The 20,804-nt window shown below is 42.5% G+C and overlaps 1 protein-coding gene across 7 annotated transcripts in view; it reads right to left on the bottom strand.

Moving 5' to 3' along the window:
* The window catches only part of LOC132385221 (rho GTPase-activating protein 32-like), a 556,026-nt gene extending 540,196 nt beyond the window's left edge, over nucleotides 1-15,830 (bottom strand). For 2 of the 7 annotated variants that reach the window (XM_059957160.1, XM_059957166.1), the window contains exon 1: nucleotides 15,635-15,808. The gene's annotated coding sequence lies outside the window, so the exon portion shown is untranslated. Of the gene's footprint in view, nucleotides 1-10,052; nucleotides 10,231-15,523 lie in introns of those variants that run through there. The other 5 variants (XM_059957163.1, XM_059957165.1, XM_059957162.1 and 2 more) reach the window with 5 other exon arrangements.
* Between the last annotated feature and the right edge of the window lie 4,974 nt (nucleotides 15,831-20,804).

Raw genomic sequence — 20,804 nt, 5'->3', positions numbered from 1 at the left:
GCAGGGTGTGTGTCCGTTGGCCAGAGACAACATCTCATTCATTAAAGCCGAAGGAGGTCTGTCGCCCAAGCCATCCAGGTGCAGTAAACGGGCAGCCCGCTCGCGCCGTGAGAGTCCGAAAGTCCTGAGGAGCAGGGCTTTAAATTCCGTGTACTTGCCGTCTGCCGGGGGCGACTGTACAAACTCTGCGACCTGGGCCACTGTGTCCTGGTCAAAGGAGCTCACCACGTAGTAGTAGCGGGTGCCTTCTGAGGTGATCTGGCGAACGTGGAATTGGGCTTCGGCTTGCTGGAACCATAGGTTCGGTCGCTGTGTCTAGAAACCCGGCAGTTTCAACGAAACCGCATGAACAGAGGCGGCGTCGGTCATTTCTGGTCCAAAACTTGTTTGGACCGTCGGGGTCACCAATTGTAGCGGTGTGCTACATGCAGCGCTAAAATTTCGACACGGAGTCGGTAACTGCAGTCGAAGGAAAAAACTTTATTCGAAATCCTCAGCCTCACTTTTAAGCCTCCCTCAACCTGCCCCCCGTGGCGCAGAGGCTCCAAAGCTCTGTGCTCGCAAACCCCCGTAGGCTATCTAATTGTGAGCCGGTTCGGATGTGCCAGGAAATGGGTCGCCACAATACTGCTAATGTCTGACACAAAATACTTAAGTTCATCTGTCACTTATTTGTCCTCCAGTACCACCTCTCCAGCAGTTCAATATCCATTTTCACCTTTTACTCTTATATATCTGCAAAACCTTTTGGCATCTTCTGATATTTTTGGCCAGCTTACCTTCATATTTCATCTTTTCACTAATTATGTAATTTTAATTGCTTCCTGGGGGGTTTTAAAGTTTTCCAATCCTTTAATTTCCCACTAATTTTTGCTATATTACATAGCCTCTCTCTTGCTCTTATGCTGTCTTTGATGTCCCTTGTCACCCACAATTTCCTCATCCTTTCTTTAGAAAATTTCATCTTTGGAATGCATCTATCCTGCATCTTACAAACTGTTCCCTGAAATTTCAGCTATTGCTCTTCTGCCATCATCCCTGCTAGTGTCCCCTTCCAATCAACTTTGGCCTGCTCCTTTCTCATGCCTCAGAAATTCCCTTTACTCCACTGTAATACTGATACATTTGACTTTGGCTTCTCCTTCTCAAACTGAATGAATTCTACCATATTATGATCGCTAAGGGCTCCTTTACCTTAAGCTCTAATCAAATCTGGGTGATTACATAACACTCGATCCAGAATTGCCTTTCCTCTAGTGGGATCAATCTGCTCTAAAAAGCCATCTCATAGGCATTCTACATATTCTTTCTCCTTGGATCCAGCACAAATCTGATTTGCCCTATCTATCTACATACTGAACCCCCCCCCCCCCCCCCACCACCACCACCACCACACACACACAACTATCATAACATTTCCCTTATTACATGCCTTTTCAATTTTCCAGTGACATTTAATCCCACATCCTGGCCACTGATCAGGAGCACATATACAATTCCCATCAGGATCTTTTTACCCTTACAGTTTCCTAACTCTATGCTCAAGGATTTTAGATCTTCTGATACTATGTCACCCCCTTCTAAGGATTTGATTTCATTTTTTTTTTAAGCAGAGACACCCCACCCCCTCTGCCTACCTGCCTGTCCTTTCAATACAAGGCACATCCTTAGATGTTAAGCTCACAACTAGGATCTTCTTTCATCCACAACTCAGGGATGCCCTCTAACTGCACTACAAGGTCATCTACTTAATTCCGTACACTGCTTGCATTCAAATACAACTCCTTCAGTCCTGTATTCATCAATGTTTTTCAATTTTCCCATGTTACACTTTACTTCATCCCACTAACTGCAATTTTGCCCTATCATCTGCCTGTCTTTCCTCAGTCCCACTATACCAGGGGTGGGCAAACTTTTTGACTTGTGGGCCACAAAGGGTTCTAAAATTTGACAGGGGGGCCGGACCAGGAGCAGATGGACGGAGTGTTTTGGTAATACACCTCATAAGAGAAAATAAAATATCATGGGATATGTAGAAAACATGTGCTTTAATTTCAATTGAAAATGAACAAATGCATTACAACAAAATATCTGTCTTTGAAGTCCCATGGTATTTAGCTATTTATTGAAATGACTTTTAAAACACTGAAAATTAAATGAATAAAATACAGCTTTTTTAATAGTAACAGTTATTATTTTAAAGCACTGAAAATTCTGTTATCCTTCAAGATATTATCATCATCACTCTCCTCCTGCCTGTCTATATTTCAAAAACGGTAGGAGATACAGGTCTACTTGTCCTGCTCCTTCTTATTCAATTGTCCCCTGTGCCAAAACTCAACAACGACCAGCACAAGGACAGAACAGTGACAGCGCGCCAGTATGCGGAGCGCGTTATTTGATCTGGAGCGCATTTTTTATTTAGAGAACGTACGTGCACCTGCGCACTACTCATGTCCATCACTTAACAGAAATGACATGTAACATGTAAGGCTTATTGAAAAAAATATTTTCAAATGCATTTTTTACATAACACAACGAAGAAACTTATTTTTAATTTCAGTGGGAACAGTGTTGTTGGTCCCCCTATTTAGCCAGCGCATCAAAGTCTGGATTTAGTTTTGTTGTGGCGATTCTCAGCATGGATCTGAGGTGTTGGTCAGTTAACTTGGATCTGTGGCTGGCTTTGTTGATATTCATGGCGCTGTTCACACAAATAGGTCGAGCCGAACAAAGAGTAAAGCGCAAATGTGGAGTAATACGCTGCACCTCAACAAAGGTCAATGCGTAGCGGTGTGCTACATGCAGCGCTAAAATTATGACACGGAGTCGGTAACTGCAGTCGAAGAAAAAAAACTTTTCGAAATCCCCAGCCTCACTTTTAAGCCTCCCTCAACCTGCTCCCCGTGGCGCAGAGGCTCCAAAGCTCTGTGCTCGCAAATCCCCGCAGGCTATCTCCCTTAGCCAGAACGCTGGCTAATTGTGAGCCAGTTCGGATGTGTCAGGAAATGGGTCGCCACAAATGTATATAGAGTGCGGCATCTATTGGGAAAACGCCAGAATTGCGGGGAAAAAACGTTAACAAGGTTTATTAATATAATTTCATCAAGTTCTGCGGGCCGGATTAAAAAGCTTAACGGGCCGCATATGGCCCCCGGGCCGTAGTTTGCCCATGCCTGCACTATACACTGCATCGACCTGTATACCAACTGCCCCATCCTCAGCCCAATCACCAGTTCCCAGAGAAAATTGTTAGCAATACATTAGAAAATTAAGTGAAGATTTGTGATATATATGATTATATGATATGTACAATGTCTGAAATACATCTTATGGAAATGCTTGATTATGAACTTCAATTAAAAAAATAAATTACAAAAAAAAGAAAATTAAGGACACATACTGAAACAATCCCTTCGCACGCATACCTTTCCTCTTGACACCCCATCCCATCCATCCCCAACATCAGTTTGATCAAACGGAAACTTTAAATAGGGTTTTAAAAATCAAGAGTCTGATTGTGCATACTTCTTGCACAGAGACTGAAATTAGAGGGAAAATATATTGCATTAAATCTTGATTCAAAGTTTATCAATTTCTACCTCTAATTATGGTATGGAACAATATCTGAAGCCTTTACTTAAGTTACAGCAGAGATTACTCCCTTAAATTCAACAGTCACTATCAAAGATAACAGAACAAGTAATGGGCTAAAATATAAACATTTTGGCAAAGTGTAATCACTTAAATATAAACAATTCAATTATAAAAAGACAGCAACCAAAAAAAAGTGTGGTAAGCAGTGAAAACCAAAAGACCCACACTTTAAAATATACTTGCATACAGAACAAAGCCACCCTGTGCATGCCATGTGATTTCAACTGACACCTCAACACCAAACACAAATTCAAGTGTTAGTTTTGCTGTGCCAAGCAGTACCTGAATTGCACCTCCAAACTGAGAACCAGGGAAGCAGAGTTGGAAAACTTCAGACAAACTAAAGCTTATTTTGAATTATTCATAAGATCGTACAGGCAAATGTAACATCACATTTTTCCAAACTGTCCTTGACAAAGATAGTGGAGAGCTGTCCTTTTGAATAAATAAATAAAGGGTTCCAGAATTTTCTGTCAGCAACAATGAGAGTACAATATTTTTGAGACAGGACTGTGTGCAATTTCAAAGGGAATTTGGAAGTGCTGACATTCTAAATACACTTGCTCCACTTGTCATTCCAGATGAGAAACTTTATATGTTTTCAGGTGTTATGGAAGTAACCTTGATGCAATGCATCTCCTCAATGGAAATTTTCACATTTGCTTTTCTCAGTAGGAAAAGTCAAATTAACACATCAAGAGATGCGTGGGAACAAGCGTCTAAAGCAACTTCCATTGAGTCACACTACGCCCACTCTGAGCTGGAAGCACACAAATCCTCCCCCTATCATATTTCCATGAATATTCAAACATCCTGAACTAGATTCAGTCCTATTGTAGAAGTGCAGCCCATCACTTATTTGGTGAACTTCAATGCTAGTTACAAGTTCCTATTCCTGATCACTGCTTGGAGTCTTCAATTGGTAAATACCCAAGTATTAAGGATTAAGTTCAGCTACTGGATCCTGAACAACTGTTACTATACAAGATTATACTCAAATGATAGTCAAGTATAGGGCAAAGTCTCCCGGTGAAACACATTTAACCACAGAACAGGAAACAAACAGCACTTGGGCTCTTTATAATGTGTGTATCACATGTTGGAAAGAATAATTTAGAAAGAACAATATGAACCTGTGGCTAACCATATCCTCACAAATATAAATGCTGTTGCAACAAAATATTTGCCATCCAGTGGCCCAGTCACAGACTGAGGAAAGAAATGTGCCATTGACAAAAGTAAGCTAACCAATTCCTAATAAGGTGGATAAATAACTGGAAAGAATTGATTGGCCTGGGTCTTCCTGGATCCAACAACCAACTTGGAACTGCACTGGCAGTTCCTGCAGCCTTCCTATTCTCACCTGTGCCAAACACAAAGAGGGCTAAACTCACTAATCCTTTACACCAAATTGCAAGACAGCAAGGTCCAAAGAGTGAGTAAGCCTTGGGTGGTTTAGTCTAAACCCTCACCTGACATACTTTGATAGACAGAAGGCAGGAAGCAGACTTTTGCTTTGAGCTGTAAAGCAGTCCAACAATTCAAATTCTATGAAACTATGAAAATTTATGCAATTAAAATTCTTCAAAAATGCATTAAAAGTCATGAAACTAAGGTTAAAGAATTAAACCAACATTTCCCATTCCTACAGGTTGAGAATTCCCATTCAAATGAAAGTGTTTTCCAATTCTAAAGCAAGTGTGATTTGGCTTTTTAGCCAGAGGGGGGTGAATCTGTGGAATTCATTACAACAGGCAGCTGTGGAGGCCAAGTCATTGGGTATATTTAAGATAGAGGTTGATAGATTTTTACTTAGTCAAGACACGAATGGATATGGGGAGTAGGCAGGAGAATGGGCTGAAAGGGAAATGGATCAGCCGTAATGAAGTGGTGGAGCAGACTATGGCCTAATTCTGCTCCTATATCTCATGGCACTGAATCAGAGAGGTGATTTCCCACTAGCTCCATCCCCAAGTCAACACCCAGTGGCTACTGTTAACAAAGTCACTAGGCTGTGGCAGCAAGAGGAAGTGCAACAGCTTCCATTATACTCAAGATGATAATCATTATCATACAGCACAAAAAAGGCCCTTTCAGTACAGCTGGACCTCAGATCCAGGCAGTCTGCTGCCAGAAACTTTTACCATACTGTCATTACTCTGTTTCCCCTTGGTGACAGAAACCAATAGGTTAAGGGGCAAGCTCTATTCAAACAGGCTGCTTTGCTCCGGATGGTCTTCAGCTTGGAGCTGCATTCATTTATTGAGGTGTGGAGAATATAATCATCGTACTCTTAACTTATCAATGAGGACGACAGATGTCAGAACACAAATGACTCACTGCAGGCCACACAAGTGATGGTTATAGATATCATGAATGCACTGGTAGTCATCTTAAAAATTCTATGGACTTTGGAATGCTCCCGAGAGCAATGAAAATGTTACACTACTATTTAAAAGGAAATAGGTAGCCTGCCATCAGTAGTAGGAAAATGTTAAAATCTATCACTGAGGAAGTGGTAGCAGGGGGCTTTATAATATGACATCAAGTGTAATATATCCAACCTTGAAAATGATGCAAAGCTGGAATATAGCACAAGTTGCAAAGAACTAAGCAAATGAGAAGGCAAATGGCAGATTGACTATAACATGGAAGAATGTGACTAATTACTCTAGTACAAAAAACAGAAATGCAGGGTAATCTTTTGAATCACATGACACTAAAAGGTACGGATGTTCCAAGGAATCTGGGCATTCTTAAACTCAGGAAACTAAAAGTTAACATGCAGATCCAGCAAATATTTAGGAAAACAATATATTGGCCTTTATTGCAGGTGGATGAATACCAGGGACGCTTGAAGAGACTGCACCTGAAATATTATGTACAAGTCTGGTCCTACCATGAATACAGGGATAGAGGAAGTGCAATGATAATTCACTAGATTGGCACCTGGCATGTAGCTAGACTTGAGTTTGTATGAGTAAAATATGATTGCATTGTAGCATGCAAGTCTTCAGGGAGTGGACAGAGTAGGTGCTGAGTTGATGCCTCCCCAGTAGGGTTATCATCAACTCAGAGTCAGACCTGACAGAAATGGGCTTTCTGACCACCATGTCCATAGTGATCTTTTAATCACCTACATCTATACCCTGTAATTGTCATGTTTCCAGTCAAGATGGCGCCTGTGTACAATGTCCCCTCAGTCAACACCTTCTGGATAGGCACTTCTCTTAAGTCTGTTTTTTGTCTTGCATGTGTTTCTGGAACTGTTGGTGCCTGCAATTCACAATTTGGAGATCATTTAGGTGATCTAATGCTTTGCCGTCTTCCAGAGGATTCTGGAAGGCAGCAAGCACAAACCTCGAGGCGAACAGGCTGCAGGACAAGGTGAGCACTGAAGTTCAACTCCATTTCGCCAATTAAAGCGATGAGGGAGATTGAAACATCAGGGTGAATGAACAGAGCGAGTGACAACCGCCTGTTTTTTGATCGCTGGTGGGATTGTTCTGCGGGCGAAGAGGAAGCCTGTGTGGCCCATCACTGTGCCTAGAGTGTAGGCCTCTGGGCCTCTCTCTTTCGATAATTTTGGAGGATGTTATCAAGGTTTTCTGCATTGATGGATTTGGACTATGGCCTTTTTAACCTTTTTTTCAGTCTTATAGATTTTATATTGTGTTTTCATCCTTTCTTGATTTTTTGTGCACAGGGAGGAGGATTTGGGGGCTGATGTTCTTATTGCTTTTTTTTTTGTACAGGGGTGGGGAGTGGGTTTGCTGTTTTTCTCTGAACTGACTTTCATGGTTTTTCTTTAGTTTGTGGCTATCTGGAAGAGAAGAATCTCAGAGTTGTACACTACATACATACTTTGATAACAAATGAACCTTTGAAACTTTTTGCCTATTAAAATGTCTACAAACACAAGAAAATCTGCAGATGCTGGAAATCCAAAGCAATACAATGCTGGAAGAACTCAGCAGGTCAGGCAGCATCTACAGAAAAAACAGTCTTCGTTTCAGGCCAAGACCCTTCATCAGGACTGGAAAGAAAGAGAAGTCAGAGTAATAAGCTGGGGGAGGGGAGAAAGTAGTACAAGGTGGCAGGTGATAGGTGAAACCAGGAGAGGGGGCAGGGCAAAATAAAAACGGGAAAGCTGATTGGTGAAAGAGAAAGGGTTGGAGAAGGGGGAATCTGATGAGGACAGAAGACCATGGAAGAAAGGGAAGGGGAGGAGCATCTGCTCCCTCTGATGTACAGGTAAGAAGATAAGGTGGGACAGGGAAACAGGAATAGGAAATGGTGATGGGGGGGGGGGGGGGGGGGGGAGGCACTTACCAGAAGTTTAAGGAATCACTGTTCATGCCATCAGATTGAAGGCTACGTAAACAGAATACAAGGTGCTGCTCCTCTAACCTGAGTGTGGCCTCATCACGGCAGTAGAGGAGGTCATGGTTGACATGTCGTACTGGGAATGGGAAGTAGAATTGAAATGTGTGGCTACAGGGAGATCTCGCTTTTTCTGGCCGACAGAGCATAAGTGCTCGGCAAAGCGGTCTCCCAATCTACATCAGGTCTCACTGATATACAAGCCGGCTGGTGGCTCCCAAGTTCGAATCCAGTTGCCCCCCCCCCCCCCCCCCCCCCCCGGGCATACTTTCCATCCGTGCTGGGTTGAGCATCGAGCTAGCCACTCGGCCTCATAAAAAAAAAGGTCGAGTCAGGAACGTTCATTCCATGACCGGGTTAATCCAGAAGGAGACCAATCCTGACCCCACACGCTAGACAAGAATGGCTGACTGTCTGGCGTGACAAGCTATGAAATGAAACTGATATACAGGAGGCCACACTGGATACAACAGATCACCCCAAAAGACTGGGAAAACTGTTTGGGACCCTGATTGATAGGGAGGAGGTGAAAGGGACAGGTGTGACACTTGTTCTGCTTGCAAGGATAAGTACCAGGAGGGAGATCAGTGGGGAGGGACAGGTGAACAAGGGAATCACATAGGCAGCGATCTCTGCGGAAAGTGTGTGGGGGGGGGGAGCTGGAGATGTGCTTGGTAGTAGGATCTTGTCAGAGATAGCAGAAGTTACAGAGAATTATGTGCTGGACGCAGAGGCTAGTGAGGTGGTACATGAGGACAAGAGGAACCCTATCGCTGGTGTGGCAGCAAAAAGATGGGTGAGGGCAGGCATGCGCAAAATGGAAAAGATGCAGGTAATTACAGCATTGATGGTGAAGGAAGGGAAGCACCTTTCTTTGAAGGAGGAGACCATCTCATTAGTATCGGAATGAAAAATCTTATCCCAAGAGCAGATGCAGCACAAGATGTCTAACTGATTCTTAAACATACCCTAGTAACAAGTTCAAGATATCAAATCATTCTGTGTAAATACTTACCCAAATATCCCCTTAAAAAAATCCTTCCATTCATCCTGTGTCCTCTTGCTTTTAATACACTTATCGTGGGAAGATTTTGATTACTTGTCCTATACTTCTCAGGTCACTTTTCAGCCTCCCTGGCTCCAGGGAAAACTAAGTATGTTCAATTTCACTCCATAACTAAAGACCTCAAGTCCAGACATCTCTTCAGCTCTTCCTCATTTGGTGACCAGAACTACATTAAATACTCTAAATGTAGACTAATCATTGTATTATAAGGTTGCAACATACAGTACATCCAATATACTCTATGAAAACAAGCATTTCATATGCCTTCCTTACAAGCCTATCCACCTGTATTGCCACTTTTAGGAACCTATAGACTTGAACCCCAAAGGTCTCTCTATTAGTCACCATTCCTTAGCACCTTACCATTCACTGAACTCACTAGCCCTACTTGACTTCCCAAAATGCACAACACGCAAGACTAAATTGCTTCTGGCAATGCTCCATGCAACTTTCAACTGATATACGATATATTGCATTGCACCTGAGACAACCTTCGTCACTATCCAAATCTCCAAGCTTTCTGACATCTACAAATTTACTATTTATACCTACCATATTCACATCCAGATGTTAATACTTAACAAACCAAGATCCCACACCAATCTCTGTTGTATACCATGCGGCACAGACTTCTCATTAGAAGACTACCCTTCCCCACAATCCTCTGGCTGTCACCAGGCCAATTTAGGACCCATTTTGTGTTAGCCCACCATTGTCAAATGTCTGACTAAAGTCACAGACATGGTGGACAGAAGAGCCTGCTACTCTGCTGTACAACTCTAAAGCTAGAGAGCTAACTTTACACACAATAGCAGTGCCACAAACATAACAGACATCTTGAATGTGCAGACAAGGTGCTATTTCAAAGTTGTGCATGGTGTCATGCAATTGCACAGGCAGACAAGGACAATGTTGGGCAAGTCATTCCTCACATTGACTTACTTACCACATGCCACATACCTGGTTTGGCCACACATTTCAGGATTCAGCCAGTTGGATCATTGTTGGTGCTACCAAGCCACACTTTAAGTGGATGAGCTTTGAAGCCTCTCACCCAGAGAAGCCTTTGTTATTCATTACTTCTTCCAAATGTTGTTCAACAAGGATGAGGACTGATTCATCATCTGAGATAACAAGCAAGATGTTTTCCATGTGTGAGCTATCCCATGAGTCTTCACAAGTACAGGTTACAAACAATCATTGCTGTCATCACAATGTTCAGAAAGATCAACACAAAAACTTTATAACCCCTCTCTAGCATCTCCTGTTTACCAAGGCACACTTCCCTTTCTGTAACATTGGAAGTTGTTTTGTGTAGAACAATTCATCCCAGGCTGCCAACGTTAACTTGTATTCATTCCAAGCATTCAATGAAACTATCTTAAAATGAATTATTGATCATGTTTGAGAAATGAATACATTACCCAACCACACTGGGTCATCACTGAGTGCAAATTATTGAAAAAATTATCTCCAATGTCTAGTTTGACAGCAGTTCAATTACTAAACACAAATCTGAATTTTCTACCAGAACACAGGAAATTTGTCATGTTGAAATGCGCAAGTCAGTCAGCATTTGCAAAGTACAAGTTACATTTTGGTATTCACCCAATACACACAAGATAGTATATTGTCAAAACCCATCTTTGCTTACAAATGCTGTGATCAGCTGCAAATTTCCAAAACTGTCTATTTATTATGGACACAGAAACAATGGCACAAGAACAGATGTACCATTATATCCCCTGGGAAGACTATATCTCACCTGCAATCACACCCAAGGTTCAATATTGCCTTCAGCTTCCCAATCAGAGGCACAAATTTTCCTCTCCTCCAGAAAGGCCTGAAACTCACATCATTTACAAGCTAAGCAGAAGTGTGACATTAAGGACAGCTATAGGATACAGACTACTGGTATTCTACATTAAGCCAACATCCATTTAAAGATCACACGTACAACATGCTGGAGGAACTCAGCAGGTCGGGCAGCATCCGTGGAAACAAGCAGTCAGTGTTTCGGGCTGAGACCCTGTCAGGACTGAAGAGGGATGGGGCAGGGGTCCTATAAAGAAGGTGGGGGGGTGGAGGGTGGAAAGGAGAAGGCTGGTAGGTGTCAGGTGAAAAACCAAGAGGAAAGATCAAGGGGTGGGGGAAATGAAGCAGGGAAGGGATAGGCAGGAAAGGTGAAGAAGGAATTAAGGGGAAAGCACTGTGTGTAGAAGAAGGCAGAATCTTGAGAGAGGTGAGAGGCAGCTGGAGGATGGATACCGTCTGGGTAGTCTCCAGCCCCTTGGCATGAACACCGAATTCTCCAACTTCTGGTAATTCCCTCCCTCTCCCTTCCCCCACTCGTTTCACTCTGCCACCTCCTCCAAATGCCTATCACCTCTCTCATGATTCTACCTTCTTCTACTACATAGAGCTTTCACCTTACATTTCTTCTTCACCATTCCTGCCTATCCCCTCCCTGCTTCCCCTCTCCCACCCCTTCATCTTTCCTCTTATTGTTTTTTTACCTGGCACCTACCAGCCTTCTCCTTCCCACCCTCCCCCCACCATCTTTATAGGGCCCCTGCCCCATCCCTCTTCACTCCTGACAAAGGGTCTCAGCCCGAAACGTTGACTGCTCGTTTCCACGGATGCTGCCCGACCTGCTGAGTTCCTCCAGTGTGTTGTACGTGTTGCTTTGACCACAGCATCTGCGGTGTACTTTGTGTTATCCATTTAAAGATTTAAATAAGTAGTCAACCTTCATTAAATCATTGCCTCCATTTGATACACAATTAGATTAAGATTGCTTGCCCAGTCCTCAAAATGATCAAACTACTGCAAACAAATACTGATCATCTAGCAAACAAGTACACCTTTCAGTTCATAATTGGCACTGACAATTGCTGGATACATGGGTTTAGTACTGGCAAAATGAAATAGACCAGACAGATGGCATTTTTTCAAATATTGGACATATCTGATTCATCCATCCATGCCTTTACAAAAAATATAATAGGACAGAAAAGACAAAGGCAGTTGTGGTAAGAAATAGTGGTGTAAGGGAATAGTAGAGACCCAAATAAGTTCATTAAACATGATGCTAACTTTAAAATGTTTAAGGCAAAGCATTTCCTACTTTACCACTCAAAATTTAAGGCCAAGTTTTTCTTTGAAATAATTAAATATCATGATTAACTCAACTTGTATTCTTATTTTTCTTTTCAATTCATTCACTGTGCAAAAATGCAAAATTCCATCTTAGACAATACACCCTGTATCTGTGCAGCTCAGATAGAGGGTACAGTTCAGTATTGTCTTCCAGTTAGTTGAAAAACACTTCCCTCTGAACACATCAAACAATTGCTCACCATTTACAGCCAAGAAGAATCTTAAACTAAGCTTCAGACTAGCTGCAGCTAAGCTAGACATTCACTGCACAAATTCTATGATTTACGCAGAGCAAAGTCAGACAGTTCACCCAATTATACAATTTGAACCAGTGCCTCCACAACACATATCAAATACGATCCATCACCCACAAAATTTCTATCGATACTTCATCCTTAGCACACCACTTATTTTCCACAAACTGATATTGTTATGCTCACATAACTTTAAAGATTAGCTTTATTTGTCACATGTACATCAAAACATACAGTGCAATCTGTTGTTTGTATCATGAGGATGTTCTGGGAGCAGACTGCAACTGTCTCCAGGCTTCTGGCGCCAACATAGCATGACCACAACTTACTAACCATAACCCATACATTTTTGAGATGTGGAAGGAAATGCATTCACTGAGAAAACATGCAAACACCTTAGAGAGAGCAGCAAGAATTGAACCCTAAATTGTTGGTGCAGTAATGCAATGCATTAACCATTATGCTACTGTGCAGTTCACAGCCAAGATGTTGTGAAACTTGGCAACATCTCTCCCCATAACCACCTCCAAATCATTTATTGACAAAATATACATTATCCACCAGTCCAAAACATTGCTGATGCCCAACTGAAGTCACCAGTTACCACGCAGGCTCAATTTCCCAGTTTCCTCGGGGGTTAAAACTGAACCACCCACTTCGCACCACAAGTTGTGCAACACAAGTTTCTTGCAGGAAAGATGCTGTAGTTGGCATGGACCAGGCTGAAGGGCCTATTTCCATATTGTATTACCCTTAGACGATTTTTTCCACATCCAAATACATTATATGCCTGGGATTTGTCAATTACATTCCATCCCTTGCATCAGTAATGCACAAACCACTACATTTGTCATTCTACTCATATCTACATCCGATCAAGATGGTACCTGTGGACAACAATTCTTTAGTCGTCATCTTCTGGATAGATCATGAAACCACCCTTTTCACTTCTTTTATGTCTTTTATGTTTGTTTCATGTCTTGAATGTGATTCTGGAACTGTCAGAGCTCGTGTTTTGCTATTTGGAGATCGGTTGGGTGCTTCAGCGCTCTGCAGTATCCAAGATTATGGGAGAGAAGAGGCAGCATGAGCAAACCTTACGAGCCAATGTTTGACCCCAATTCACCAATTATAGTTTCCATTGTTCGCCAATTAAAGTGATGAGGGCGATTGAAACCATCATCAAGGTGAGTGCAGAAGTTTGGAGATCGATTGGGTGTTCCAATGCTCTGCAGTCTCCGAGAGGATTCTGGAAGACAGTGTGCATGAACCTTGTAATGGGTGGGCTGCAGAATGGGGCACTAACTGATGTTTGCTCCATTTTGCAGATTAAAGCTCCTACTGTTCGCCAACTAAAGCAACAAGAGCAATTGAAGCAAGTACAGAGGGTGAACGCCATCTGCCTATATTTTGATTGGTTGCTCTGTACCAGAAAGGGAAATGCCTGCTACTGTGTCCAGGCCTGTAGAGCATTGCCCAGGTTTTATCTGCATTTTGGATTTGGACTTTGGACTATAGATTATTTTTCAGTCTTTTAGTTTTCATATTCTGTGTTTTTTCACCTGATCTCGGTTTTATTTTGTGGGGGGAGGAGGATTTGGGGATCAATGTGCATGACTGATTTTGTTCATTTTTTTTTGTTTGGAAGGAGGGATTTGGGAGTCGATGTCCCTGTTCAGCTTTTTGTTTTTTTCCCCGCAGGGAGGGAGGATTTGGGGGGTTGGTGATCATGCTACCTTTCTTTTCTTTTTCTTTCTTGGTTTTGCGGCTACCCGGAGAAATTAAGAATTTCAGGGTTGTATACTTTGATAATAAATGAACGTTTACTGTTTGCAGTTCCCAATAGAAGTCCTCCTTTGAGGGAGGGAATCACAATATCTCTAAAGTCATTCGGATTCCTGGTCATATTTTCATTTTCAGCTGATATGACATTTCCCCTTTGCCTAGAACTATTAGGGAATACATCACCATCCTTAGCCTAAACATGCACATAATCTCATTACACACGGTCCACACACCAGTCTTCACAGTTAATTTTCCATGGCAAATAAATGAATGAAGACTACCAACAACTTGATTGACATATCATTCATAACAACTTGGATCACTTTATTAAGGCAATGAGCCCCTACAACCAATGAACAACCTGCACACTGCTTCCTTTAAGCGGGGACCCATAAGGTATGAACTGTCCCCAACAGGACATGCTCAGTCCAGTGGTTCACAATCATTATTCCCAAAATCCACTCTTCTTCCCAGACTTATGCTCAGCAAGTGACAACCTCACCCCCAACACCACGTGAACGTGCCTTCACATCCATGACTGGACCAACCTTCGCCCATCATGTCACTCCCCCAAACCCTGCCTCACAAACCACTCTCCCTTATCAGTTTAGTGTGCCCAGCCAACTCCAAATCACTCTCCACATAACCATGTTCCCTGCAAGTCACCCACTGCACATTAACCACTCCCCAACCCACCACCACCCGGCTCATATTCGCTGCACGTTAACCACACCCCCTACACCCCGCTCACACTCGCCCTACATTAACCATCACCCCCCCACACACACACTTGCCGAACATCAACCCCCACAGGCTCACACTAGCCGTACTTTAACCATTAACACCCCCACAGCTCACATTCGCCACACATTAACCATTACCACATCCGCCTCCGTTCATACTCGCCGTACGTTCACCATTACCCACCACCGTCTCACACTCACCGTACATTAGCCATTACCCCCGCCCCCGGCTCACACTCACTGTGTGTTAACCATTCCCCCCACCACCCTAGATCACACTCGCGGTGCATTAACAATTCCCCCCCCACCCCATACCGCCTCCGGCTCACACTCGCCGTACGTTCACCACTCCACTCCCGCCGACACACTCGTGTGTTAACCCCCACCCCTCCGACTCACACTCAGCGTACGTTAACCCCCTCCGGCTCACACTCGCTGTATGTTAACCACTCACTCCCGACTCACACTCAGCGTACATTAACCTCCTCCGGCTCACGAGGCACCAATTCTCCCGCCTATTCACTGCCGAAGTCTGGCATCGATCCGCAACCTCACTCAAAGCTTCAGCCGTCGAATATCGGGCATACCTCTTTATGTTGACTCCGCCCTCATGACACCCGGACCCTGTAACACCACACCGGTTCCATGTCCTCGCCGCTCGCCGTGGTAACCCAGCCCGCACTCGCCGCTGGTAGCGTCACTACGCATCGCGTCACCCTGTCCGAAACGTCATCACCTGCAGCACCACCGACGTCGTCTAAACATCATCACGCACTGCACCACCCTTTCCGTATGCAACGTCACACACGATACCGGGCGAAGATGTGGTACTGTAGTTGTAAAGGGCTGTGATGTGGGGAGGGTCTGTACCGTCGGGGCAATGAAGTGCAGGGTTACAGGGTCGCTGTTCGTGTTCGTGGTTGGAGAGGAGAAATCCACTCTGGGCCATTTTTGTAGCGTTCAGTACCAGTACAGACCATCACAGACAAAGTTCTCCCCACCATTGAGGACATCTACAAGTAGCGCTGCCACAAGAATGTAGCTTCCATCATCAAGAACCCCCACCATGCAAGGCATGCTCTCTTCTCACTGCTACCATCAGAAAGGAGGTACAAGAGCTTTAGGTCCCACACTACCAAGTTCACGAACAGTTATTCCCCTTCAATTATCAGGGCTTCTAAACCTTCAGTCATCTCAACTCTGAATTGATTCCACAACCTATGGCTCACTTCCAAGGATTCGACAACTCATGTTCTCAATATTATTTATTATTATTATTGGATTTGCACAGTTTGTCTTTTGCATGTTGGTTGGTTGTCTTTCTTCGTGTGTAGTTTTTCATTGATTTTTTTATATTTCTTTGTATCTACTATGAATGCCCCCAGGAAAATTAATCTCGGGGTTGTATATGGTGACAAATGTATACTTTGATAATAAATTTACTTTGAACTCTTGTGTCCCCATTCAACTGCCAACACGTCCTTCTCAAGTTTAATATGCTGCCATCTCAGGGGAGAAAACACAACTTTGACCTCATTCTTTGCAGAATACCCTATATCCCAAATCTGTGTTTTTTTTTTTCTTTTCCTGTTGCTATACTTGAATCAGGCAGGTTATTGCCTTGGCATTGCACTGGAATTGCCAGCATAAAAAGCAAATTATCCTATGTGAGCAGTATCATCATTCTACAAGTTCAACAATGAGCACCTCCACTCACAACAATAACCATAACACATCAAATACACCCCAGGGCTTCAAAAAACATTATGAAATGCTATTACATTATCCCACATGTGTGATATTAAGTGGGGTGATCAAAAATATGGATGGTAAGTTAAGGATTAACTGCAATCAACAATGGATAATGAAGTTTTCATAGAACGAGGTTGTACTACGAGTTGATTAAAGTTTTCAGAAAACCAAGAAGGACTGATGTTTTCCTTCCATCTACTGCGATTCCAGCATTGAACCAGGCTTTTTGGATGCTAAGTAGTCAAACACTTATATACTCAAATGACTATATTTAAAGTCACTTCTGCAAATGGTATTTTGACAGATATGTGTCAACCAAAAAAATCAATGCATATGGGCAAATGCAGGTAAATGGAGCTGGCTATCAAAATAGACATGATCTCATTGAATAGCGGAAAATATTCATGGATCTAAATGGCTTACATAATTCCAAATTCAAAACTCTGGCTCCCTATTCAACTCCAAACAAACCTCTTACTCCACTCCCTTTTCATCACAAAGATAATCTACTTTAATCAGTCCTCTCCATCCTCATATCAACCCACTGAATTTTATAAATGCTTTTGCTACTTAGTAGTACTGTCCAGGCCAGTCATCTATTTCCATCCCCGTGAACTCAAACCCATTGAAAACTATGCTGACTAATCTAGTCATGTCAAGCCATGTTTCTCTCTGCGCCCTCTGACCTACTTTAACTCGATCTACCAAATCTTCCATTTTAAATTTCTGATCTTTGTTTTGAAATTCCTTCATGGATTCAGACTGCCTCCTGTAATCTCTTTCACAGTAATTTCCTCCAACAGTAGACACCCTTGAATCTCCAGTCCTGATTGAGCAGCAGAAAGCAGCCTTCCACTGCTGTACCAGGGTATCAACATCTCAGAGGATCTGACCTGAGCCCAACTCATTGATCCAGTCCTGAAGGAGGCACGATAGTGGCTCTACTCATTAGTGGCTTGAGGAGACTTTGTATGTTACCAAAGACTGGTAAATTCCTATAGGTCAACAGTGGAGAATGTTCTGATTGGATGCATTACAGCCTGGTCAGGCTGCATTTTTGGAAAGAGAACTGGAGTTGATATTAAACAGTGAGACCTTTCAGCAGTAGTGATGGTGCCTGATTCCCTGAGAGTTTCCAGCATGTTCAGTTTTCATTTCATGCCTTCAGTGGTTTTGTCTCAAATTTTCTCTCTAGGCCCACCTACCTCTCTCCTTCTTTAGGACATTATTTAAACCTAAATCTTTGACCAAGCTTTTAGTCTCCTCCTCTAATTTCCCCTTTGACTCATTGCTAAATTTTTTCTAGACATCTTTATTTAGCATGCAAAAATTTTACAGGCTTTCATAATATATACAACACAGAATTAGTTTATGCTAGTATGTATCTTCCAGTCCAATTTTTCCTGCCAAAATTAATATCTCCTACTCCTTATTCACTCATGTACACATCAAACATTCCTTTGGTTAGATTTATTCTATTCCATTGTTCTTTTTCTAAGCAAATTCCATATTCTAACCACTCAATGATTACCTAACTTACTTTTGGATTTAATACTGACCATCTTACAATCATGGCTCAAAGTTCTGATCCTGCCTACAAGTTGAAAAACAAATTCAATATCTTCCTTTTCAAATGTTTCCATACTTTTGAAGTTCTCTGTTAGATTACCCTTGGTATTTGAGAACAAAAAAAAACCACAGTCTTGTTCATTTATTTTATTTTTTTAGCGATACAATGTCTGAGTCGGCCCTATGAGCCACGCTGCCCCAGCAACTGCTGACAAACCCAATTAACCCTACAATGACCAATTAGCCTACCTAGTACATCTTCAGACTGAGGGAGGAAACCAGGGGACCCAGAGAAAACCCACGCATTCCATCGGGAGGAAGTACAGGGACACCTTACAGAATTTCATCGTAATTAGACTTCAAACTCCAGAATGCCCCAAGGTGTGATAGCGTTGTGTTACCGCTGCACTACCATGGCAGGAGATTTTATATCAAAGATGCGTGCATTTTGAATTTATAATTAAGAGGTGGGAATGCCACTGAATAAGCAAGCATTTACTTCAATACCTAATCCCTTGAAAATGTAGGAAGACATCTTGAACCAGTGGACTCGTTCTGGTGAAGGTATAGGTATGAAGGCCTATTGTGTGGGGAGCTACAGGATTTAGATTCAGTGACAAATTTGATGAACTCCTATAGATGTGTGGTGGAGAGTATATTGACTGGTCACAGTCTGATATGGAAACACACGTGCCTTTGAACAGAAATTCCTACAAAAAATAGTGGATAGAACCCAGTCCATTACAGGAAAAACCTTCCCAACAATTGAGCACAGGGCACTGACGCAGAAAAGCAGCATCCATCATCAAGGACTCCCATCATTTCCAGGCTATGCTCTGTTCTTGCTGCTGTCATCAGGAAGAAGATACAGGAGCCACACCACCATGTTCAGGAATGGTTATTACCCCTTAACCATCAGGCTCTTGCACCAGAGCGGATAATTACACTCAATTTCACTTGCCCCATCACTGAAATACTCCTACAACTTATAGACTCACTTTCAAGGACTCTTCATCTCATGTTCTCAATATTAATTGTTTATTTATTTGTTATTGTTATTATTATTTGTTCTCTTTCTTTTTGTATTTGCGCAGTTTATAGTCTTTTTTTGGTCTTTTTGCATATTGGTTGGTTTTATGTTCTATTGGGTATGGTCTTTCATCAATTCTATCATGTTTCTTGTACTTACAGTGATTGCCTACAAGAAAGTGAATCTCAGAGATGTATATGGTGACATACAGTATATGTACTGTATGATAATAAATTTACTTTGAACTTTGATCTCTGAACTTTGAACTGAATGTTATGCTAATTCGTGCATACTGGCCACTGATTAATGGAGTCAAACAAGTTGAAAGGGTGATAAAGAGCCAGCTAGAAGGAGCAACTCTCTGAGTTACAGAACTGCTTTGAAAACACAGACTGGAACACGTTCAGGGAAGTGGTTACCTATGACCATCACTTTAACATCGATGAAAATGCAAGATCTGTGACTAGCTACATGGAGAAGTGCATTGAGGATGTCACTGTTATTACACACATCTATGGGAGAGCAAATCAGAAGCCATGACTGACAGCAGAGACCCTGGCATGGCTGAAAGATCAAGATGCTGCCTTCAGATCAGAGGGATAAGACTGCCCACAGGTCAGCAAGAGTTGTGATTTCCCTCACCACCAGCAAGACAAAATAGGATTATTCACAGAGAGTAGACAATCTTTTCTGTGGCACCAGAGATGTGAGGTGCATGTGACAGGGCATTCAGACCATAGCGGACTACAAATCCACCTGCGCGTAAGCGACAGTGACGCTTTATTTCCTGATAGGATGAATGTCTTTCACATTCGGTGTGATGCACAGAATAATATGATCATCCCTCAGATGCTGGTGGGTAAACTGTCCTCGTTGGGTCTCAACACCTCACTCTGTAACTGGATCCTGCACTTCTTGACAGAAAGGCCAATGAACTGCTTCAAGAGGTTGGTGATGAAACATATCAACTGCCTGAGGAACAACTTGAATCCACTCCATTTTGTTTACCATCACAACAGGTCAACAGCAGATGCCATTTTATTGGCTCTTCACTCAACCCTGGAACATATGGAAAATGAAGATGTTCTCATTGACTACAGCTCAGCATTCAATACTATCATTCCTTCAAAACTAACCAATAAACTCCAAGACCTTGACCTCAATACCTCTTTGTGCAACTGGATCCTCGACTTCCTCACTTGCAGACTCAAGTCAGTTTGGATTGGCAACAACATCTCCTCCACAATCTCCATCAGCACAGGTGCACCACAAGGCTGTGTGCTCAGTCCCCCAATCTACTCGATTCAGCTAAGCACAGCTCCAATATTATATTTAAGTTTGCGAATGACACCATTGTCATTGGCTGAATTAGAGGTGGTGATCAGAGGAAGAGAGGGTAAGCAACT

This window comes from Hypanus sabinus, chromosome X2 (assembly GCF_030144855.1).
Source record: "Hypanus sabinus isolate sHypSab1 chromosome X2, sHypSab1.hap1, whole genome shotgun sequence".
Classification (NCBI taxonomy): Eukaryota; Metazoa; Chordata; class Chondrichthyes; order Myliobatiformes; family Dasyatidae; genus Hypanus; species Hypanus sabinus.
This window is presented reverse-complemented; position numbering and strand designations above follow the sequence as displayed.